Source organism: Garra rufa, chromosome 6 (genome assembly GCF_049309525.1).
Source record: "Garra rufa chromosome 6, GarRuf1.0, whole genome shotgun sequence".
Classification (NCBI taxonomy): domain Eukaryota; kingdom Metazoa; phylum Chordata; class Actinopteri; order Cypriniformes; family Cyprinidae; genus Garra; species Garra rufa.
This window is the reverse complement of record NC_133366.1, coordinates 29,441,606-29,467,728: the sequence shown is the minus strand read 5'-3', so window position 1 is coordinate 29,467,728 and position 26,123 is coordinate 29,441,606. Positions and strand designations below refer to the sequence as shown.

The 26,123-nt window shown below is 41.5% G+C and overlaps 1 long non-coding RNA gene across 1 annotated transcript in view; it reads right to left on the bottom strand.

The window, feature by feature from the left end:
• The window catches only part of LOC141337248 (uncharacterized), a 179,261-nt gene extending 162,998 nt beyond the window's left edge, over nucleotides 1-16,263 (bottom strand). The window contains exons 1-2 of the long non-coding RNA XR_012355740.1: nucleotides 16,162-16,263; nucleotides 15,973-16,057 (exon numbers count right to left, since the gene is read on the bottom strand). This is a non-coding gene — a long non-coding RNA (uncharacterized lncRNA). The remainder of the gene's footprint in view (nucleotides 1-15,972; nucleotides 16,058-16,161) is intronic.
• Between the last annotated feature and the right edge of the window lie 9,860 nt (nucleotides 16,264-26,123).

Sequence of the window (26,123 nt, the reverse complement as noted above, 5' to 3'; positions counted from 1 at the left end):
CCTCAGCCAGTCGTTTCCCATCGATTCTGCGCAGATTTTGCTAATCTCAAACGAGTCTTTTAGCTTGCCGTGACGTTCGCTGCCATTTCAGTTCAGTGCGTTACATGACTGCCCCCTACTGATCATGTCTTTTCTGTGTCAACGCATGTTCTGTTATCCCACATAATACACCGGTGTCACGCGAGACCACTTTCCTTCCTGCGCGCAATTTGGATGGCCAGATCTGTAGCAACATGGGCAAAACCAAAGAGCTGTCAAAAGACACAAGAGACAAAATTGTAGACCTTCACAAAGCTGGAAAGGGCTACAGGGCAATTGCCAAGCAGCATGGTGAAAAAAGAACAACTGTTAGAGCAATTGTCAGAAAATGGAAGAGGCTAATAATGACTGTCAATGTCCCTCGGACTGGGGCCCCACGGAAAATCTCTCCTCATGATTAAGGTATCAATGAGTACGTTTACATGGACAACAATATTCCGATTTTAACGCGATTAAGACAATACTCTGATTAAGAAGCAACCATGTAAACTGAGATTTTTGATTAATTTAATCCGACTAAAGGCATAATCGGAGTAAACACAAATCGAATTAAGACAGGTGGAGTATTCCTATTTTAGTCGCATTATGGAAGACATGTACACACCTTAATCACACTATTCCCCTTGTGTAGGACTTTTCGCCACATTTTGTGACAGGATACATAATGCTGCGTTCCAGGCAGGTTTTTGAGCTTGTAAATCACGTCTTCAAACCACGACTCAGGACTTTGTAGCGTTCCAGGCAAGTCACGCCAAGCATTTATTAATTTTAGCTATATTATTAATAATTTGATTGCAACGTTATATTGTCTTATACTCTATTTTTCCACCGTGTGCCACTTGCATAAACACCGCACCCAAGAGGCTTTATTGTTGTTTCGCGGGCTATGTCACCTCAGAACTGGGAGTATTTCGATCTAGTACGAGTTCACGAGTGGGAATTCACGGGTTTGAGTGCCTTTCCAGTGCACTTTCACGGGTAGAAGTTTGGAAAAACACGGGTAACGTGTTGCCTGGAACGCGGCATAACGCTCTCAGTTGGTCGCACATGCTTATGCTTTGGTTTCATTTTTATTTATTTATTTTTTTTTGCTACAACATGAGATTAATCAATGCTCATTGCTGATAAATGGTTTGTCTGTTATCATAATTTATAGTTTCATGGAAACGTAGTTAACATTCAACCCGTTCTTTTTCATTAGTATTATTTGTGATTTAAATTTTGTGAACGGGATTTCCGCTATTGGAATGTCTTAGGATGCTTTTCACTTTTACTATCGAATTCATGATCTTGGTTTTGCTTACATAGGCTACACCTATCAATTTTAAGATTAAAACAATTTTTTAAAAGATGGATTTGTTATTTTTAATTAAACAGCATAACAACAATAAAATAAAACCAGCTTATATCATTTATTAACAAAAACTAATAAGACGAGGCATGGACTCCATCACATGCTGTGTTATATGCCGACTAAACAATTTATTACAGGGCACGCAAACACTGAGCAATCAAATCAATTAATAAAAAATAAATAAAAGAAAGCCTCTAAAGCGTAATGTGAGGTAAACGGCAAAGATAACAGGGTTTTCAAAATGAAAAAAAAAAAAAAAAGTTAAACTAAACTGGCTTTCGACTTGGGTTTTTTTTTTTTTTCCTAAAAACTGACTGGCTCTGAAACGCTCGCTGTATGGAGCAGACGCTTTGGAGCAGCACAGCATGCACTCGCACAAATGCGAGCACGGCAAATTTTAACTCACACATTCTAAAAAAAATTGTTGCATATGTCCAGAGCCACTTCAAGCTTTTGTAAAATTAAAACCGAAACATCCAAAAGTCTATAACGAAAATGAACTGATCTAATGATGTGTGTCATTAATCGATCTATGTACTATAACATGTAAAACGGCAACATGAAAGGAATATTCTAAAAGCAAAGCAACTCATGTAAACAGCTTAATCATATTATTGTCTTATTCAGAATAAGGTCATTAATTAGATTACTGGTGTCCATGTAAACGTAGTCAATGATGCTAAGAATGGTGAAGAATCAGCCCAGAACTACACGGAAGGAGCTGGTCAATGCCTAAAGAGAGCTGGGACCATCGTTTCCAAGGCTACTATCAGTAATACACTAAGACGTCATGGTTTAAAATCTTGCATTGCACAAAAGGTTCCCCCTGCTTAAGTCAGCCCATGTCCAGGCCCGTCTGAAGTTTGCCAAGGACCATCTGGATGATCCAGAGGAGTCATGGGAGAAAGTCCTGTGATCAGATGAGACCAAAATAGAACTTTTTGGTCTTAAATCCATTCGCCGTGTTTGGAGGAAGAAGAATGATGAGTATCATCCCAATAATATCATACCTACAGTGAAGCATGGGGCTGGAAGCATCATGCTCTGGGGGTGTTTTTCTGCACAGGGGACAGGACGACTGCACTGTATTAAGGAGAGGATGAATGGGGCCATGTATTGTCACATATTGGGCAAAACCTCCTTCCCTCAGTCAGAGCATTAAAGATGGGTCGTGGCTGGGTCTTCTAACATGACAATGACCCAAAGCACACAGCCAGAAGCATATCAAGGTTCTGAAGTGGCCTAGCCCGTCTCCAGACCTAAATCCAATAGAAAATCTAAAGAGGGAGCTGAAACTCTGTGTTGCTCAGTGACAGCCCCGAAACCTGACAGATCTAGAGAAGATCTGTATGGAGGAGTGGGCCAAAATCCCTCCTGCAGTGTGTGCAAACCTGGTGAAGAACTACAGGAACTGTTTGGCCTCTGTAATTGTTAACAAAGGCTTCTGTACCAAATATTAAAAGTTTGACTCAAGTGATCAAATACTTATTTGACACAGTAATTCACAAATAAATTGTAAAAAAAAAAAAAAAAAAAAAAAATTCAATACAATGTGATTTCCGGATTTTTATTTTTAGATTCTGTCTCTCACAGTGGAAATGCACCTATGCTGAAAATTGTAGTAGAGAACTAACAGAAGAGAACTTGCAAAATCACAGGGTGATCAAATACTTATTGACCTCACTGACTATACACTAATATATATATAATATATAATATATATATATATATAATTATAAAATACAGATGCTCCTGATCTCAAAGATGTTTTGTTTGTGATCGGATACCTGCACCACAGATGAATTCTGCCGACTTTCACTTGAGTCTCTTCAAACTGTTTTGCTCCACTGTACCAACATCAGATGTTCAACTACACTGAAATTCAATGGTAAAATAAGCACGATGACTACTGATGATGTTTTTTTTCTTGAATCCATGGAAAAAGCAGCAAACTTAAATATCAGATATGGTTTACTTGTTTCTTTTGCTAAAAAGATACTGTGTTCAGGAATGACACAAGGTCTGTTCACATCTCTGTGATAAGATCAGTGTGTACAATAATGTGTCTTTGACTTTTAATAGGTATGTTTTGATTATACTGTGCTGTAAATAAAATACAAATGATCAAACCCTCCATTATTTTACTCTTCTCACATGCTTTGTTACCTGCCTCAAAGTAACAATGACACAGATGAGCCATTAGGGGAGGACTCTTTGTCTCTCAGATGTGAATCATTAAATATTCATGGACATTGTCACTCCCTTGCATTTCCCTTTCTATCACAAAACATGTCTTAGAAAATTTACATCAATATATTGTTTTCTGTGAAAGAGTAAGCAGGATAATTTTCACATCATTTAAATATTATAACCTATGAGACTGATTATTCAAAAGTCTTGCTCAGGACTATTCAGTATGGCTTACTAACAATGCATTATATTTTATATTCTAAAAAACGCAAACATGTACATCCATCTTGCTCACATATTAATGTAGCACCGTTGGTACTGAATACAAAAAAAATATTGGCCAATAGTATGTTATAGGTAGATGAAATAAGCACAAATGTCAGGGCCCCAAAATCACCTCAGGCCTCAGACAGTTAAACACAGTCACTTGTCTTAGTTCTTCGCAATCTCACAAACTTGCGGTTTAATTAATAAATCTCTCTACACTGAATACTGAATCTATTACTTACATTGTCTCTACACGTTGTTTGTTATAATGATTTACAAAAACTGCAGTCTAGTTTGAGAATTTTTTTAAGTTTTGAGAATTACATAAATATTGGAAACTGGAAAAGTTCCTGCTTAAGTTTTTATAATAGCATTTTGCATATACTCCAGAATGTTATGAAGAGTGATCAGATGAATTGCATAGTCCTTCTTTGCCATGAAAATTAACTTAATCCCAAAAAAGACTTTCCACTGCATTGTTAAGGCGGCTTCAGGTCATCCAAGAAAGTCCAGCAAGCGCCAGGACCGTCTCCTAAAGAGGATTCAGCTGTGGGATCGTAGTGCCACCAGTGCAGAGCTTGCTCAGGAATGGCAGCAGGCAGGTGTGAGCGCATCTGCACGCACAGTGAGGCCAAGACTTTTGGAAGATGGCCTGGTGTCAAGAAGGGCAGCAAAGAAGCCACTTCTCTCCAAAAAAACATCAGGGACAGATTGATCTTCTGCAAAAAGTATGGCGAATGGACTGCTGAGGACTGGGGCAAAGTCATATTCTCTGATGAAACCTCTTTCCGATTGTTTGGGGCATCTGGAAAAAGGCTTGTCCGGAGAAGAAAAGGTGAGTGCTACCATCAGTCCTGTGTCATGCCAACAGTAAAGCATCCTGAGACCATTCATGTGTGGGGTTGCTTCTCATCCAAGGGAGTGGGCTCACTCACAATTTTGCCCAAAAACACAGCCATGAATAAAGAATGGTACCAAAACACCCTCCAACAGCAACTTCTTCCAACAATCCAACAACAGTTTGGTGAAGAACAATGCATTTTCCAGCACGATGGAGCACCGTGCCATAAGGCAAAAGTGATAACTAAGTGGCTCGGGGACCAAAACGTTGAAATTTTGGGTCCATGGCCTGGAAACTCCCCAGATCTTAATCCCATTGAGAACTTGTGGTAGGCTTGGGCGGTATCAAAATTTTGATACCGTCAAACCTCCTCCCTATTTTACCGCGGTATACGGTATTACCGTGAATAATTTAAAAAAATATGATGTAAGGCTCAGACAGCGTCACCAAACTGTTGGCTTGTGCCTAAACTGTTCAGAAACTGAGTACCAAACACTACTGAAACTTGCAACCATAGTTTATCCTCTTTCTCCTCCGCTGTCACATGATGACAACCACCATGGGCTCAATCGTCACCCGAATCCGCAGCTTCAAATAAATTATCCGCTTGCCACCCACCCACACCTATATTTTTTTCTGATTTAGATAACCGCACCCGATTGTCATATTACACTTGTTGTAAATCTTAGTTTTGCATGATGAAATGGATGGAAATAATTCATAACGAATTAATCAATTGCAGCCTGCCGATTTTTGCGTTCCGGAATTTGTTTTTAAAGATCCGGCATTAACAAGTGCATTAGATCGTGACAGTGCGTGCGTGCAGGAGACAGAGCAAGCGCAGGTTTATGTAGATGTATTTGGAGGCTGTGTGTTGGTCCTTAACATATTTTCAATCAACTTAATCAGCTTTAAGTTCAAAATCGCTCTCATTGATTGCTTACTGCTTAACCCACTCTCTCCAAACGCATTTAATGAGCAGCAGAATGTTTAGAAAGAAAGTATAATATCAGAAATAATACCAAATCAAACGAAATATTATTATGTATTAACATTATAAACACTATAACCATAGCTATAAGCTAGTTACCCTGACTCCAGAACGAATCATTTAAATGTAACGGTATTCAGAACAGAACAGGAATGAAACAAAATATATAAAGTTAAGAAACCAAAACAAAGCGAAACTAAAAATAGCAGGCGTTGGATTCACGTGCCTCTGTAATTCGGCACAAATCCAAGTGTTTCCATATTCCCAATTTATTTCAATGATAAACTGTTATTTATAATGTATGCTAGGCTTTGTACTGTACGTTCGTATTTTGATGGAAAAAAAAAATATTCTCTTGAGCAAAAATGTCCAGAAATCTTCATATTTAAACTTGTCCAGAAATCTTCATATTTAAACTTGTTTTTTGTTCCAAGCTCTTTCGTTATGGTAAAACCATGAAAAAGGCATATTTGGTGTAGTTTATTTAATCTAATTTAATTAAAATTATTTAGATTTTTTCTGCTGTTTTTGTATGCCTCATTTATTAATGTAAACGAACTATTTTGTGTAATTCGTTTAGAGTTCACTGTAATTTGTATTGTGATCGCTAACAACTTCCTTGTTATTATTTCCTCAATAATAATAATAATAATAATAATAATAATAAAATAAGTAAAGATGCGGAAATTGAAATCATTTGGCTATATAGTGTGATTAAGTGTGTGTTTTTCGTGAGCGGGTTGCTGCTGCTGCGGGGACGGGGCGGGGCGGAGGATCGAGATGCCGGCTCAGCATCGTGATGTCTATCGGTCTCCCCAGCCCTATTATTATTATACCACTGCGCGCCTAGCCTGACATGCTCTTGCGTATGAATGAACGGGCAGCATCTGTAGAGCGGGCGCGAGAGCGAGCGCATCAGGCACAATCGTCAAATCTATTTTAAAAGAATCCGCCACGGTCCTGACCACATCACTGTCTTTACTGGGTGTTTTTAGGGAATATTTCAATTTATTAACATACGATTGAATTAGCTATTCATGTGGTGGGCTGTCATGATTTTGGATAATGCAGGACACTACCGAATGATGCGCATCAGAGAAGTGGGTAAGCGCAAAGCCGTCCACTGCATTACCGAGCTCAATAGCATTAGCACAGGCATAACTCCCTTCAAACTTTTTAGGGAATGTCACCATTTCTGTCAGCAAAAACTACACACAAATGAAATCGTCTGCCTGATGAAAAAGTACATAAAGCACGTTCATGTTTTAGAAAATGCAGTTAATATTAGCATCAATGATTATCTCATCCACCCGCAAATAATCAGAATGCATTTTTTTTATTACCCGACCCACGGAGTATCAGCAGCGCTCGCGGATATAACCGCCATCCGCGCATACGCACTTTTAGGCATTAAATAAATTATATTTAAGATTTAATCCTTGTCTCCTATACAGTATGTGCATTGTTTTTTATGACGGTATAACGGTATTGAAACTGATACCGTTGCTATTTTTAGATCCCGCGGTATACCATAATACCGTATTACCGCCCAAGCCTAACTTGTGGTCAATCTTCAAGAGGCGGGTGGACAAACAAAAACCCACTAATTCTGACAAACTCCAAGAAGTGATTATGAAAGAATGGGTTGCTATCAGTCAGGATTTGGCCCAGAAGTTGATTGAGAGCATGCCCAGTCGAACTGCAGAGGTCCTGAAAAAGAAGGGCCAACACTGCAAATACTGACTCTTTGCATAAATGTCATGTAATTGTCGATAAAAGCCTTTGAAACGTATGAAGTGCTTGTAATTATATTTCAGTACATCACAGAAACAACTGAAACAAAGATCTAAAAGCAGTTGAACAGCAAACTTTGTGAAAACTAATATTTGTGTCATTCTCAAAACTTTTGGCCACGACTGTACTTTCATGATCTAGGTCGTATGGTTTGGTATGCTGCAATAGCACTAACAGTTGTAACTTTTGCTGATTCTCTATATTCTTATTCATTTTTAATACATATATTGATTACACAACTGGGAGTATTCTGCATTGACAGTTTCATGGTGATTACAGGCTCCAGTCAGCAGCTGCTTACCTCATTGAGTGAGTAACATTGTTCTCATAGGCTTAATTGCATGCTTTGTACTATAATCTGCTTTTCAGGTCAGTGCTAATTTTGACAGCAAATTTTTATGTAGTCTTAGTCATAACCTTTGACTAAAATACTATTTAGGGTGTATTCACACCAGGAATAGTTCATTTGCTTTGGTCCGGACCAAATATAATGTTGATTTTTTATTTTTATTTTAATTTTTTTTTTTGGTGTGGTTCGCTTTCTCACTGCCCTTTTGCAAGTGAACCTGAAATTGTAAACAAACCATACCAGAGTTCGTTTGGAACCGGACTGAGACCACCTCCTTCTGTCTCGGTACAGTTGTTTCCTTCGCACCCAAGTGCGATTGCTGTATTCACACCTGAGGTTTTAATATCAAGTAAACAGTTGATAGACACATATTTAACTGCTGTGACACACAACATGCCTTCATATTAAAATTCCACTTCTCATAAAGAAACAAGAACATGTTCTTTTTAATTAAAAGCCAATGGTTATATATTATATTGCTAATTATGCATTCTTTATAACAACTTGTTTACCACATTCTTCATTCTTTCAAGCACACATTTATTCATATTGTTCTGGATCATCCATTTAGGTTTAATGTTTATAGTAATCATATTCTGATACAAAGTAATGTTGCAACATTTAAAATATAGTTACCATAGTAACATTCTAAGACAGTTAATTCAGTTAGTTGCCTTAAAGTATTATTAAACTTCACTCAACAAACTTTGAGCAGACATTCATCTTGTGATCATCTGTAGAAAGCATTGTCTGTAAGTTTTAAAAGTTAATTTTTATATTCAATTTATTATAAGCTGTGAAAGTACTAAATATCATAAATAACACTAAATGGAAGCATTGTTGTATTTCTAAAGATGCTATAGCTTTACTATACTTTTTTCTGTAGTTTCATTCATTCTCCCACAAGTCTATGTGTTGGAAAAAGTTTATCTATCTGTCTAACTTCGGGAAGAGAGACACCAAAGTGAGGGCAGAATAGTGAAAAGACAGAATCAACAGTGATTACAGCAACTGTGAATGAACTTCTCATCTGCTCAGTGAATCTACAGTAAAATGCTTTCTAAGGAAAATCCGAACCATACGAACAGGTCAGTGTGTTCACGTTCACACTTATCCAAATCATCCAGATCAACCCATTCAAGATCAGCAGCCAGTCTTGTTGCAATAGAGGCATGAGCTAAAGCTGAAGCTGCTTGTACCAGAGCAGCATACGCACAAAGAGAGATTGAAATAAAAGTAAAGAAAGCACAGCTTCAGGTAGAAGAGACATGTTTGGAGGCTACATTGGAAGCACTCCAGCAAGAGAAAGAGGCAGAAGCAGCCTTAGCCGAAGCTACAGCCTTTGAGGCCATAGTTGATGCAGCTAACATAGAAGAATCATCTGAACATGAATGTAAACAAATGAGCACAAATCTCTATTCACTCAAGCGAACTGAGAAATACGTTCATGATCAAAATGCATACAAAAGCAGAGATCATCATGATTCAACAAAGAATGTCACACCACTGCTTCAGTCAGATGACAGAGAACAGCAAAATGCTCTCCCATCTCATAGAGAGTCTATTCAATTCTCAAGAAACACCACAAAATGTCAATTCATTTGGTGAGCCACTCTTTTGGTCACAGGACCCACATAACAGTTTTGAGCCTGTCAGAGTACCTGAAAAAGAAGCAAAGAGTCAGGACACAATATCTCGTTATTCTCATCCATCTAAATGCTATACCTAAAAATGTGCATTACTCACCTAAGATGAGAAATGAGCCATATGTTACAAAACCTGAAAACTCAGAGATATTAAATTTAGCCAAATTCCTAGCTCGTAGAGACCTACTCACTGCCGGTCTCATTAAGTTTGAATAAAATCGACCACTTTCCCAAACTCTTAAATAGAGAACCTCAACGTCTTAGAGAACTAGCAGACTTACTGCTAGAAATTGAATCTGCCAAAATGGAAGGATACCTACCTGGTTTGTCTTACCTGGACACTGCACGGGGCATTGCCCCTATTCTTGAGAAGCTGCCGTTTGCCCTCCAAGAGAAGTGGATGCAAGAAGGATCTAGGTATAAGCAAGAAAACAATGTTAGCTTTCCACCTTTTACATTCTTTTCTACCTTTATCAGGAATGAGGCACACATGAGAAATGACCCCAGTTTTACAATTAATATACCAAACAAACCACTACCTACAGGACAGAAGTCTTCCTCCAGAGCAAAAGGGTTCCCTGTTAGTGTGCACAAGACAGAAAGTAGGCCATGCAATTCATAAAGGGAAGTTTATGCTGGCAGTAGAAGACCTCAGCAAACAGTGTCCAATTCACAAGAAACCCCACCGTCTCTACAAATGCAGAGGATTTAGGGAGAAATCATTAGACGAGCGTAAAGCCTTTCTAAAAGAAAAAGGCATCTGTTTCCGCTGCTGCTCTTCAACATCTCACCAAGCCAAGAACTGTCCTGCAACAATTCGGTGTTTAGAATGTGACAGTGAAAAACACACAGCAGCCCTTCATCCTGGTCCAGCACCATGGTCTAAAAATGACACTTTCAGTCCTGCCTTACAGCATGGCGGGGAGGTTGATGAACACCCCACCACAACTATCGCTACATCCAGCTGCACAAAGGTCTGTGGGAATGGTTTCAGAGGAAGATCATGGAAGAGCCAAGCTTGCTCCACGGCCTGAAATTACAATTCCAAGACTTGAGTTATGTGCAGCAGCACTTGCCGTTGAGATAGCTGAAACTATCACAGATGAGATTGATGTCAAATTTGATGCTGTGACTTTCAACTCAGATAGTAAAGTTGTTCTTGGATACATCCACAATGAGTCTAGAACATTTTACATGTATGTGAACAACAGAATACAGCGTATAAGAAGATCCACATGCCCAGAGGAATGGAAGTATGTTCCTACGAACCACAACCCTGCTGATCATGCTTCAAGATCTATCTTAGTTGAAAACCCACTGAACAGCACATGGCTAACAGGGCCAGAATTCCTATACAAGTCACTTGAACAAGAAACAACTTCTTCAACTCTAATGGACTAAGTCGATCCCGAATCTGACACTGATATTCGCCTCGAAGTCAGTGTTTGTGCCACTGAAGTTGTCTGCCTTAAACTTAACACTAAATACTTTGAGAAGTTTTCAGACTGGCAGCGCCTTATATACACTATTTCAAGACTAAACACATTGCTCACTCTTTCAGCAAAAACAACAAATCAAAGGAATGCAGAGGATGGCACAAGTGTCATAAACCACATTCAGTAGAAAATCTACAAAATGCTAAGGAGGTCATAATACGTAGCCTGCAACAGGAGACCTTTCAGGATGAACTGAAGTGCCTTGAAAGAAAAACGGATGCATCTAAGAACAGTCCTCTCTACAATCTGAGCCCATACATAGATGAGTCAGGCCTACTCAGGATTGGTGGCCGCTTATCCCAGTCAGCCTTTGAAAAAGACAAAATTAACCCTTTAATCTTACCTGGTCATAGTCACATCACAACCTTACTCATTCGACATTTTCACTCCCAGGTTCACCATCAAGGACGCCATTTCACTGAAGGTGCTTTGAGAGCTGTTGGTCTGTGGATTATTGGTGGCAAACGAAGAATAAGTAGCAAGGAACTGAAAATCAGTACAAACACTAGTAACAAGGAAATGCAGAACTTTTTAAGTCATAATGGATGCACTTGGAGTTTCAACCCACCACACTCATCGCACATGGGAGGCAGCTGGGAACGCATGATTCTATGTTGCTGAAAATCAGTCAAGCAAAACTCACCCATGAAGTCCTCATCACATTCATGGCTGAGGTTTCAACGGTAGTAAATGCTCGTCCATTAATACCAGTATCAACGGATCCAAACAATCCTCTCATCCTAACCCCAGCAACACTTCTCACACAAAGACTGGCACACTTCTACCCCCAGAAGGAAAGTTTAATGAAGGGGATCTCTATGTCCATCAGTGGAGACAAGTTCAAAGTTTAGCCAACACCTTCTGGCATCTATGGAGAAGGGATTATCTAAACACATTACAAAATCGAAGAAAGTGGCAACAAGAAAAATGTAACCTTCGACATGGTGATGTGGTTCTACTCAAGGACAGTCAAGTTAAAAGAAGCGAATGGCCCATGGGCATTGTACAAAAGGGATTTCAAGGAAACGATGGAAGAGTCAGGAAGGTTGAGGTGAAGACAATAAAGGATGGAATACCAAGAGTCTACCTACATCCTATCTCAGATACAGTCCTTCTCTTGCCTTCAGAAGTAGAATAAATGTGGATTGCAAGTCAGTGCAGTGATGACATCTTATAGATGCCAGACGGGGAGTGTTCTGGATCATTCATTTAGGTTTAATGTTTATAGTAATCATATTCTGATACATAGTAATGTTGCACGTACATAGTACACGTCCGGTATTCTTCCAACTGTTTGCGTTTACCTAAGACATAAGAGTGTTTACGTGAATACTCATCAACATGGACAATTTAACATCATTGCGTATTTATCCGCTCATGCGAAGTAAAAGAGTGCTTGTGCGCTGTGTAAGAGACACTGCTTCGGTGTGCGCTTAGAAACCGGACTAGCTTTAAAGCTGACGCAATGTTTTCGATGTTACCTCTAAGCTGCATGTGCACAGCCGCGCATTTCTTACATCGTGGCTGAGCAGAAGAAACAACATGCAGCGGACAGAACAGACCTAGAGTTAACCGGTGAAATGCGGTTTACACGTTTCATAGAAAGAGAATGTACAGCAGAAACTGATTACTTTAATGGTTACGTACGAAATAGCTCAACATGAGAGCCAATGCAAAAGTAATGTGAAATAAAACAAGTTTTAATGCAAGTTTTAATAATATCTAATATCTAATATGTTTGAATCATGAATTTTGCAATTTTTGTGTGTTAATACAGTTTTCATGGTGCTGTGGGGTGTTGTGAGTCACTGTACAGAATAGGATGTTGTTTACAGGGTTCCCACACCTTGGTTAACTTAAAATTCAAGGACATTAAGGACTTTCCAGGTTCAATACCCTCAAATTCAAGGTCTTAATGTAGGGACACATTTCAAGTAAGAACAATGTTACATTGTGTTACCTAAGATACATTGTTAAGACAGGAAAACAAAACTAGAGGTTTTTCACACTGGCGTGAACGCACCCTATCATATAGACAAGGATTAAAAATGGCTAGATCTGATTAATTTTCATCTCTTTTAGAAGAAAATAAACATAACCCTAAATATTTAATACAGTAGCTAAATTAATCAAAAATAAAGCCCCAACAGGCGTTGACATTTCCCAACAGCACAGCAGTAATGACTTTATGAACTACTTTACATTCAAGATAGATACTACAGTGACACCTAAGATGCGCTAGGGATCTCCTGAGGAACAATTCCACTTATTCTCTTCTATAGAAGAGGAAGAATTGTATAAACTTGTTAAACTATCTAAACCAACAACATGTGTGTTAGACCCTATTCCATAAGCTACTAAAAGAGGTGCTTCCAAAAGTTATAGATCCATTTCTGAATATTATTAATTTGTCATAGTCATTAGGATACATCCCCAAAACCTTCAAACTAGCTGTTATTAAGCCTCTCATTAAAAAAAAAAAAAAAAAAAATCACAACTTGACCCCAACAAATTAATTAAACTACAGACCAATCTTTAATCTCCCTTTTCTTTTAAAGATACTAGAAAAGGTAGTATACTCAATTATATTCCTTCTTACAGAAAAATGGTACCTGTGAAGATTTCCAGTCAGGATTTAGACTGTGTCATAGTACCGAGACTGCTCTTATTAGAGTTACAAATGACCTGTTCTTATCATCCGATCAGGCTTGTATCTCTCTATTAGTGCTACTAGATCTTAGCGCTGCGTTTGACACGATGATGGATGATGAGCCGTAAGATAAATAAAAAAATCCCTTATACTCACTTCTGCTGTGGGTGAAGCTGCATCAGGAATGATTCGCACAAACATAGACGCATATGTAGATCGGGATCAGCGCTTTCCTTTTAAAAACGAAAGTAACGTTATCCTGTGCGTTTTTAGCGGCTCAGATTGTCGGGAGTAAATGACTACTGCTATGTTCATTATTACATCCAACAACAGAACACCTCAAATCGCTCAATCTGAGACATTCTTGTCTTCCTTTGCACCTGAGTCGACACAACGACATCGGAGTCGGACTGTTTCAGCTCGGTGAGGGCGGGTCATATCATGTGCTAAAGCACTCATGTCAATCAACTATCATGGGAGCGGCCTCTGTCGGTGTATTGTCACACTGACAAGAAGCTGAGAATGACCTGATTTTAAAAAGGGGATATTACTTTTAAAGATTAAAAAAATACCACTGGGTGGATTTTTATCATTGTAGGGTGGTTGTGTACACAAACTGCCAACACACATTAATGTTGAAACAACATGTAAAAATGAGTTTTGTATCTGATGACCCCTTTAATTATTGGACCTAAAACCTCTGCATGTAATAACCTATAACACTGTCTAATACTTGATGGCTGCTCTGTCAATTCTTTGTTATCAGTTAGGAACGTAGGTGTACTATTCAACAGCAATCTTTTGTTCGAAAGGCACATTTCTAACATTTGCAAAACTGCATTCTTCCATCTCAAAAATATATCGAAATTCAGCCTATGCTCTCGATGTCAAATGCAAAATGTTAAATAATGCATTCATGACTTCAAAGACAGATTATTGTAGTGCTTTATTGGGTGGTTGTTCTGCACGCTTAAGAAACAAACTCCAGCTAGTCCAAAATGCAGCAGCTGGAGTTCTTACTAGAATCAGAAAATATGACCATATTAGCCAGATTCTCTCAACACTGCACTGGCTTCCTATTAATCATTGTATAGATTTTAAAATGTTGCTAATTACATGAAAAATCCCTCAATGGTTTAGTTCCTCAGTACTTGAGTGAGCTCTTACCACATTAGAGTCCCTCACGTTCCGCTGTGTTCTCAAAACTCTGGCAATTTGATAATACCTAGAATATCAAAATCAATTTCGAGGTCACCGTAGCCACCAGATCCAGTCTCTATCCAGATCAGATGGTTACTGCAGTCCCCCGGATCAAGTCTGTACCCAGCCCAGATGATGGATCAGCACCTAGAGATGACCTCTACAGCCCTGAATGTCAGCAGAGACTATATCAACTAGATGAGCCCCAGAGACAGAACATCAGTGAAGACTTCCTCACCTAGACGGCCGTTGGCGCAAAACCACAGGAACCTAATCTGAATTTTCTGCAACATCAAACTTTTTAGCACTATTGACACTATTGTCCTATTTAATACTGTAAAGCTGCTTTGACACAACCTGTATTGTTAAAAGCGCTGTATAAATAAAGGTGATTAATTCAACCAGGACCATCTTTTTATCCTAATAACCTCCAAATGTTATGCACATTTCATAGATAAAATAATGGGATTTTCTGCATCTGTGCTTTAAAAATATGAAATAAATTTTATTGGTACGCAGTGAATCTTGTCCATTTCCTCCACTGATGACTTACATTGTCTGACTATGACAATATTGGCTGATTTTCATTGGTTTCATTAACGAAAATAGTTTCAAACAAAGTCACAGCTGAGCCACTGTGCATTTCCAGTTTAAGGAGTCAAATATCACCTCATAATGGGAAGGCTAATTTTTGTTCAAAATTTGTGATTATTGATCTGAAGGTGCTGCTTAATTTTTGGACTGTGCTCCTAAATTTTTAATTAGGTGCCCAAGTGCTCCTAAAAAGAAAAGTAAGTGTAGAGCCCAGTTTCGATCATTGTGTCTTAGATGCTTTCTTATAAACTTCAGTAGATGAGACATATTGAAACAAACATAAAAATAAAATTAATATTTGTAATAGGTAATTAATAATATATAATATAAAGTAACAAATAATATTTAATCTCTCTCATTTCTTTTTGTCCAGAGGACAACTTAAATAGCAACATCATAGTCATCCAGTATTAAATCGTGTTCTTTATCAAGTGATCAGCATGATCACCTTGAAACTACAAAACTATGATTTAAAACTACCTCTCACACTTTTACCTTACATAAAGTATTTATGTGCTTTCAAATGAATCGGGTGCATGCAATGATAAAAGAAATCTGCACCTGAGGAAAAGCTCAAAATGTTTCACTAGTGCCCTCAGGTTCTTTTCTGGTATGTGCATCTTCCTCAAGATATCTGGAAGTTTAACTAAAAAAATAAAATAAAAATAAATTAATAAATTAAGACTTTAAAGTACAAATCCTTTAATTAATGACATTCTTTGTGTACTTGAAAAAGAAGCATATATTCACCAAATAGCCGGAGCAGGTGCTGAGCGCCGTAGAGGTAAGAAGGAGGAGGAAGCTGGTCACTCTGAGGGTAGTTATCTGGCGTCAATCTCCAGCTTAAAACCTTAAGACAATCACATAGGGGTGAACCAATTTAGATCCACAATAAGTGACGAAGTCGCACAGTCCGTGACAGACAGATCATTAAAAATATATATTTAAAAAAGATATATTTTTATTTTTCAGATTTCAAACCAATTCAAATGGAAAACCAATATTCTTAGATTATGTCATCCGTATGAAACATGCAAACAGGTGCATCACTACTGTGGAGACGACGAGTCAGTGTCGCCGACTTCATCTCCTAAGCTGAAAACAAAGAAAGTGCTAGTAGAATAAACGACTACTAGCCGACCAGAAAAATCTTTAGTCTAGGGCAGCCCTAAAAAAACCCCAAATATATCAATCAACACAAAATTAAGACCTGTGGCTCTAGACAATATATCAAGGTCTTATGAAGCAAAATGGTTGGTCTGTGCAAGAAATTAACAACAACATTATTACCTGTAATCCATAGCCTTGGGCAGATCCTAGTCTTTTCAGCAAAATGGTTCTTTTAAAGAGTTTGTTTCAATGAACAGGCTAATTTACTAGTTTGTTTACATAATCAGACAATGAAATAATGTATACACAATTGTATTATTAAAGCACCCAATAATGATGTAAAACATTGGATCACTTGTCTATAATTGTGTGTTCCTTGGCATGCTTTTTTTTAATTCTCAAAAAGGGGCAGCCAATGATCACCAAGGACCATGGTTTCAGCTAAAATTCTGCTCACAAAAAAATTTCACCTATGTCTTGGACGGCCTGAGGGTGAGTAAATTACCAGCAAGCTATCCATTTAAGTATAGATATTTCATATCTAACAATGCAAGCATACAAAAAGATAGTGTTTAAAACGGCAAAGAATTGGTGCAGCTAAGCTTGTCACAAAACCAAAACTTAAATAGTTACCAGAGAAATTCTCAATACCAATTTCAACACCACAGCAAAACCTAATATTCTTCTTAATAGATGCCATCTATCTTCGCACCATCAGAGTTTGCAGTGCTTCTGTAATGTTACATTTAGTAGGGATTTCAACTTATTACTGAAATTACTTCTTTTTTTTTTTTGGAAAAATGGTTTTACCACACCAAAATGCATATTTAGTCTCCATAACTTAATACAATTATGTTTACACAGTATATATTATAAACAAACATAGCATTTATAATATTAGTACTATTTATATAGTATCTCATCTATCTTTGAGTTTACCGGCTACATTTGTTATTATTCATTCATTCAAGTACTTTACTGGAATTTTGATAAATTATTATTATTATTATTAATATTTAACAAATATTGTTCTTTTTCTTTAATTAGTCATCTTGGTATATCCAAAAATACAAAGTGTGCATTTTTTCTCATATCAGGGGACCAGATGTAACTTTTGCTGAAGAATGGCAGCTTTGTGTTTTCTCCTCTTCAACTTTGTCTAGTATTTTGCCTTATTCAACAACCCACTTGATATTATGCAGTACTTTAGGGAGAATAATGGGGTAGGGAAAAGGCAATTCGAACTAGGGGTGGTTAGGTAGGCGTCTTAATCCGTGGTGCTGATTTTCAATGTCACCATCTCAGTTGCTTGAACAGATTTGGCAGGTTTGGCATTTTGTTGGTTATTTTAGTGTAACCAGCTTTTCCCAACAAATCAGGCAATAGCGTAGTAGAAATAGACCGCAAAATTTAATGTAGTCCCTTTCTTTTTGAGACACTTTATGTTGTCTGTCTTGTCTGCCTAAAACAGGTTTATATTCATTTTCTCTTAGGAAAACAGCGTCATTGTTTGTTAAATTGTGCAGAAGAAAAGGAGAGTGCAATTCAAATTTGTTGGTGTTTAGTAATTTTGTACCATATTACGTGATGGAAAGCGGAACATCTTATAACATGAAGCATTACAGCAATGCGCATATTGTATGTATGATTGATTAATAGCTTCTGTGTGTGTAACATGACTAAAAATGACTGCCCACTAGTGATGCGCAGGTCGTCTCATAACCCGCGGGCCCCGCGGGTAACCCGCGGGTCGGGTTGGGGCGGGTAAAGAAACTGTCACTTTATTTGCGGGGCAGGTTGGGGCGGGTCATTAAAAACAAAATAAAATAAAAAAAATCAATGTATGTTGCGTGCAATTCCCTATAGCCTATATTACATATTCGGGAATATCTATTTTCATATTTTATTAAGTTCTTTAATGAGGTTATCAACACGTCACCTCACGAAAGCGCCAAGCAGCTCCCGCTGCCAGCCACAAGCGCATCAAGCGAACGCACATTCAGCTCTGCAGGTCTGGTGCTATGCGTATTTAAATCTCCTCTGATGCGCATTATCCTGCATTAGCCAAAATCATGACAGTCAACCACATCCAGTCATATGTGAATGAATGTAAATATTCGTTAAAAACACACAATAAAGACAGCAATGATGTAGTCAGGACTATGGCGCCGGCTTGCTTTGAAATGTATTTGGTGATTGCACCTGCTGCGTCTCCTGCACCCTAGTCATTTTAAACAGTACATAATAACGAAAACAATATCTTACAAATAAAATGAAGCAGATTTTTATGATCAGAACTTCCTTAAACCAGTGAACCTGTAAACCTTTCAGTCCAAGGATCCAGTAAACGAATGCGTTCAAATAGAAAGTTCAAAACGATATTCATAAATGAAGCATATATACCCACATTTCTTCCGGCACCACTAACGTTACACCACTGATTATCTTGTTATTAATATGATTTGATTTATGGTTCATATTCATAATCGTACAGTATTGTTGTCAGTTTAAAGGGCGATGTTTCCAAGCACTTTCGGTTTTCATTTGCATTACAATGCATAATATGTCTATTTAATTGTCGCGGGTGCGGGGCGGGGCGGGTTGTAAAAATAGACACAGTACTGCGGGGCGTGCTGGGGCGGGCCAAACAATTTCATAATAGCGGGACCCGCGGGTTGAAAAAAAAAACCCGACCCGCGCATCACTACTGCCCACTACTGGTCATGTCCTTCCTGTAACAGAGAATCCCATGTATTCCTGTGGACAACTGAGCGATATTTTATCTAGACTAAAAAAGTTCAGCTCATGAAAAATTTTAAGTCTGAAATTTTTCTAGTATAACAGTATGTTTGTTGCACACACTTTACAAACAGACAAAAAATAAATAAATAAACAATAGAAAGACAGTAAACGATAAAAAATAAATAAATAAATAAAATAAAATAAAAATCCTGGAATTTTCATTTTACATGGATCTTATTCAGCTCTAGGACAGCCTGATGTACAAAGGAATGTTTTAATGTTTAACTCGATTACATCTTGGAATCTCGGGGTGCTATATCTAAATACATATGTACATTGTTGTTTTGTTATATAAATATAAGGAAGCAAATTACAAACCATTAGACAAATACAATAGAGGTACAATTTAAATATTATTAATAAAATATTAAACTTGTTTTTCTAATACAGTAGGTTTATTTAACATGTATACATTTGACATATTTTGTTGTTTGATTAACATTAGTGAGACAGGTATTTAATTAGGCTGCTGTCCCTTTAAGACCAAATGAATGTAATATACTGACACATATCCGGTTTTCACCCACCTGTTTACGTTCACCTAAGCCATACCGTGAGATACTCCACACATTGGCCATTTTGACAACTGTGTGTATTTGACAATCCTGGCGCAAGGAGAACTGATTGCAAACTGGGATCGCGCAACTGAGAGAAGGGCTTCTATTGTGTGTCATTTAGTGTGATTTGCCTGCCTTCACTAACTGAAAGTTAATCGATAACAAATTGTGATTGGATGGTAATTTTGTTCTATGACAAGCTTAGTTCCCTTACGATACTTCACTCGTACTGCGTCTGAAAGACGCTTTGGGAAAAGCTCCTTTTCTCAGAGACTAAAGCATTTTTAATAACGCAGTGTAAGTGCACGGCCATTGGTTCGTGCAGTGAATAAAAGACGAACCAATGGCTCGGCAGTGGAGCTGCACAAACGTATTGCGACGCTTCGCACCAGATTCTGCACGGAGGGCGAAGAAACTGGCTACATAAGCGCGCGTTTCGCCATAGGATCTCAGATCCTTCTTCTTCAGCGACGACTACACATCTTTGCTGAGACTGACTGACTACGCTCGAGAAATCTCACCTTGGAAGAAGCTTTCACTGTGAAGAGCCCTCACAGCGGATCCATCTCCTGCTCAGCTGACTTGCAGCTTTGCGCTTGTGCCTGCAGCAGACGCGGTCCCGATTCCCTGCCGCTATCCAGCGATCGAGCTCCAAGGCTTTTCTATTCTAAAGAGCAAATTTCATTGGCGTTGTTGCAAATGCCGCGCCGTTTCTGTCACTCGTGCAGAACTGCTCTGCACGTCTCTGACGGTCACGGCGAGTGCGTCTCATGCTTGGGCCCCGCCCACGCTGAGGCTGCGCTAACTGAGACAGAATGTTCCCATTGCGGGAATATGAGTCTCGCCTCTTTGCGCTCATGGATAGCTTTCTTTTCAGAAAGTGACTCCACCCCTCGCGCCCTCCCACTTACTTCCTCACAGGAGCCTGTTAGGAAGAAGCAGCGGGGCAGAGGAACTCGGCGCATGGTGACAAATGAGCTCACGCTGGCTGAGCCCCCGCGTACCTCACCTTCACCACACAGAGAGGACTCGCCCATTCTCTTCTCTCCTCCTCACCTGCATCCCTCTATGGTCGCTAGTGAGCTGGTCTCTTTTGGAGGGAGCGAGTACGAAGCCATGGACGACAGCATATCTTTGGCTGCGTCGGATGGAGAGGAGCTGTCCACATGACCCCGCCCCCTTGCCGTCTACGCAACCCAGCACTGCCAGCTCGGGTATTGATGCCGAATTACTCCGCGTCCTGTCTAAAGCTGTTGAGGAGCTGGGATTGGAGTGGTCTCTGCCTGAGGAGCCCACACGGAGCCGCCTGGACGAATGGTTCCTGCCGGGGTGCCGCCAAGCCCCTCGACAGAGAGCATCGCCATTCTTCCCTGAAGTTCACGACAAGATCAAGTCCTGGCGTGCACCCTACTCAGCCCGTCTTCGCGCCTCCTCTTCCTCCGCCCTCATGTCGGTCGACGGCGCTGAAGAGAGAGGTTATGACAAGCTGCCCCCACTGGACGAGTCTGTGGCCGCGCATCTGTGCCCACCCTCAGCCATCGGATGGAAGGCGAAGGCAGCTCACCCGTCCAAGCCCTGCAGGACTACTTCGGCCCTCGCTGGACGAGCTTACATGTCGGCTGGACAGGCGGCTTCGGCGTTGCACTCTATGGTGGTCCTCCAAGTTTACCAGGCCAAACTCTTCCACGGGTTGGACGAGGCAGGCCTGGAAGATGCCGCCTTCAAGGAGCTGCGCAGCACGACCGACCTAGCGTTACGCGCCACTAAGATGATGGCACAGGCAATTGGCAGGTCAATGGCCAGTCTCGTGGTGCTGGAGCATCACTTATGGCTCAACCTGACAGAAATCAAGGACGCGGAGAAGGTCACCTTCCTTGACTCCCCTGTTTCTCCCGCTGGCCTATTTGGACCTGCAGTGGAGGGCTTTGCGGAACGCTTTACCACGGTGCAGAAGTCGTCCCAGGCGATGCGGCACTTCCTGCCAAAGCGTTCCAGCTCTGCTACGGCTCCGAGCCGGCAACGACTCAGCAGCCTGCAAAGACCACGCCCCCAACTGCCCAGTTGGCTCCAAAACCAGAGCCACGTCATCGTTCCCGCTCGGCTAGACGCTACCCTTTCCCAAAGCACCAAGGACCCCACCCCAAGGTTGTGCTGGACCAAGCGCCTCCAGCGTCTTCCTGATCATGCAGACAGGAAGAGGAAGGGGCCAAGTCTCGCCGGAGCCGGACCAGCCCTCAAAATGCCTCTGTTAAGCCTCCAAACACCCTGTTCTGTTCCGGGTGCGGAGGGCTGCATGTTTGTAAGCAATATGGTTGTGACTCCTGGGCCCTCTATTCGAAGTGCATGGACGCAGCGCTTTCCCCTCTGAGATGAATGGGAATTCGCGTCTTGAACTACCTCAGCGACTGGCTCATTCTGGCCCAGTTGGAGGATGAGCCAACTCATCACAGATCTGTGCTCATCAGCCACTTTGAGTGCCTAGGACTCAGGGTCAATTTTGCCAAGAGCGCTCTGTCTCCCAGCCAACGCGTATCTTTCTTGGGAGCAGTTTTCGACTCCGCCCAAATGAGGGCAGTAGTGGCGCCACGATGAGCTCAAGCCATTCAAAAGCTCGCGGCCTCCTTCAAAGTCGGAGCCCTTCGCCATCTCAAAACTTTTCAGAGGATGCTGGGTCTTATGGCCTTCTGCATCCCCAGTACTTCAGTTGAGTTTGCTGCGTATGCACCCCCTTCAGTACTGGTTGAAACCGAAAGTTCCGTCCCACGCCTGGCATCTAGGACATCTGCGGATCAAGGTAGATCGGTCCTGTGTCACAGCCCTGACGCCTTGGAAGGACCCTCAGTGGATGGAACAAGGCGTTCCCCTGTATACAGTGTACAGAAGGAAGGTGGTGTTGACAGATGCTTCCAACTTGGGGAGCACTGTGCGACGGCAGACCAGCGTTCGGCCAATGGTCGAAAGCAGAGAGTTGCCTTCACATCAACTGCCTAGAAATGCTGGCAGTGTGTTTAGGCCTTCACAACCTTCTGCCAGCACTGAAAGGTCACCACGTCTTAGTCCGCTCGGACAGCATGACGGTGGTGTCCTACATAAATCACCAGGGAGGTCTTTCCTCGAGACGTCTGTTCACGCTAGTAGAACGTCTCTTAAAATGCGCTCAATTCAACCTGCTCTCATTGAGGGCAGCACATGTACCAGGCAGGCTGAACCAGGGGGCAGACATGTTGTCTCGGAGCACTGTCTCCTCAGACGAGTGGACGCTCCATCCCCAGGCAGTTCAGGAAATATGGGCCGTCTTTGCCAAGGCGAAAGTCGACCTTTTCGCCTCAGAAGACAATTCTCATTGCCCAATTTATTTTTCGAAAGAACAGGATGCGTTGACCCACAGCTGGCCCAACCTCCTCCTATACGTGTTTTCCCCGATCGCTCTGATACCGCAGGTCATCAAGTGAGTCAGGGAGCAGAAACTCAAAGTCCTGCTGGTAGCTCCGTTCTGGCAGAACCAGCATTGGTTCCAAGATCTGCCTCGGCTGCTCTCATCAGCCCCTTGGCCTGTTCCGCTGAGACGAGATCTCTTAACACAGGCAAACAGAACGCTATGGCACCCCCAACAGGAATTGTGGGTGCTGCATGTATGGTTTCTCGACGGGAGCCTGGAAGCCTCCCAGAGAATGTCTTGAGTACTATCTCTCATGCTAGAGCACCGTTTACAAGGCGGCTCTATGGCCTTAAATGGTCTGTCTTTTCCGCTTGGTGATCCACCCGCGGTGCAGACCCGAATTTATGTGACATATCGGTGATATTGTCTTTTCTCCAGGAGCTGTTGGATAAGGGACGATCTCCTTCCACGCTCAGGGTCTATGTAGCAGCCATAGCGGCATTCCATGACCTTATGGACGGTCAATCTGTGGGGAAGAACGATCTGGTCGTTTGTTTCTTGAAGGGTTCAAGAAGGCTCAATCCGCTCGCCCCTTCACAGTCCCTTCGTGGGACCTACCCACGGTGTTGAGGGCTCTAAGAGGCCCTCCCTTTCAGCCGCTTCAGTTCGCTAACCTTCACCCTTTGACGTTAAAGTCTGCCCTGCTATTAGCATTGGCATCGGTGAAACGTATGGGTGACCTGCAGGCTCTTTCTGTTAACCCCATTGTGCCTGGAATTCGGGCCCAACGACTCTAAAGTCGTCCTGAAGCCAAGGCATGGTTATGCGCCTAAAAGTCTCTCGACTCTGTTCAGAAACCAGATTATTACCCTCTTGGCGCTTCCTCCTTTGGAGCAAGACCAAGACTATCATCTCCTCTGTTCTGTCAGGGCTTTGAGGAGTTATGTGGAGCGTTCAGCTGCTTTCAGGCAGTCTGAACAGCTGTTTGTTTCGGGGGCCACAACAAAGGGTGTTCGGTCACGAAGCACAGGTTATCCAGATGGATAGTGGAAGCCATCATGCTGGCTTACTCGTCTCTGGGCCTGCAATGCCCCACGGGAGTGAGAGCCCATTCGACTAGAGGCATCGCCTCGTCCTGGGCATGGTCCAGTGGCGTTTCTATTGCAGAAATTTGTGCGGCGGCCGGCTGGGCCTCGCCATCCACATTTGCTAGATTTTATAATCTAGATATCCCGGCCTTGCAGGCTCGGGTCCTTTCTGCATGAATGGATAACTATGACCAGTGCATAATTAGTATGTGGTACGTCTTGGCCCTCTGTGTGAGTTCCAAACTGTACTATTTTTTCTGGAACGGATGCTTATCAGCTTAGCCTGATTGAGCAAGATGGCCCGTACTAGCCCTCAGGTGCTAGGGCCATGATTCGTCGTTCCTCTATCATAGCACGGCGGGATTGTACTGGTTCCCCAAAGAGTCTTTCAGACGCAGTACGAGTGAAGTATCGTAAGGGAACGTACTCAGTTACTCTCGTAACCTCGGTTCCCTCAGATACGGGAATGAGTACTGCGTTGCTGGCCGTGCTATGTAGCCGCATGACTCAGTCGTCGCTTCAGTCGAAGTAACCTGAGATCCTATGGCGAAACGCGCACTTATATAGCCAGTTTCTCCGCCCTCCGTGGCGGAATCTGGCGCGAAGCGTCGCCATACGTTCGTGCAGCTCCGCTGCCAAGCCATTGGTTCGTCTTTTATTCACTGCACAAACCATTGGCTGTGCAGTTACATTGCGTTATTAAAAATGCTTCAGTCTCAGAGAAAAGGAGCTTTTCCCAAAGCGTCTGTCAGACACAGTACTAGTTCCCGTATCTGAGGGAACCGAGGTTACGAGAGTAACCGAGTACACGTTACCTTTGATTAGGCTGTTTTCTCGTGTCAGACCACTACGAATACTAGCTCTGATCACCCAGTCGTAAAGAAATTTTAAAATATGGGACAAAACATGATTTTTTTCAAAATAAGTCGGGACACTAAAAATAGAGCTGGAAAACGGGACGTCTGGTCACCCTGTCATTATGTATAACTACGAGCTTTGTATATACATCAGATGTGGACCAAAATACTTAACTTACCTTATTGGAAACACATGATTATTCATGAGATGATATAACATTATAATGTTTTTTATAATGCATTATGCATTCATTTTAATGCTTTAGAAATACCCTTATAATGTATTATAAATAGGGGCTTCATAGAAAGTGTTAATGACCTATCTCAAGAGCTATAGGTCTATAATTCTTGCATTACTCGCCTTAGGGCGCCACCGAAGGGAAGGGGTCCGCGAAGCGCTTAATAAGTTAGTGGACGCTGCGCGCCGCCCCCTAGAGGATTTTTGCCGGACCCCTCGACCTCCCAGTCGCGGAGGGGAGGCCCTGCGGGGTCCGTCCGAGGCGTCGGCCGGGGCCTGGGACCCCCAGGGGCCCCGCGGAACGGCCCCCATTTTTCGCTCCTTTTGTTGCGATCTCGAGTTCGGCCACCAGGTGGCAGACTTCTGTCCATGGAACGCCTGCGGGGGGGCGTCGAATAGGTTGCAGGTGGGCGTCCACGGACAGCCTAAAGGTGCCACGGGGAGCCTATTGGCCGGCCCCGCCCACCGACCACGAAAAGCCTATTCGTCCCCCTAACCGCCTATGTGACCACGGAAGGCCTATTCGTCCCCCTGACCGCCTATGTGACCACGAAAAGCCTATTCGTCCCCCTAACCACCTATGTGACCACGAAAAGCCTATTCGTCCCCCTAACCACCTATGTGACCACGAAAAGCCTATTCGTCCCCCTAACCACCTATGTGACCACGAAAAGCCTATTC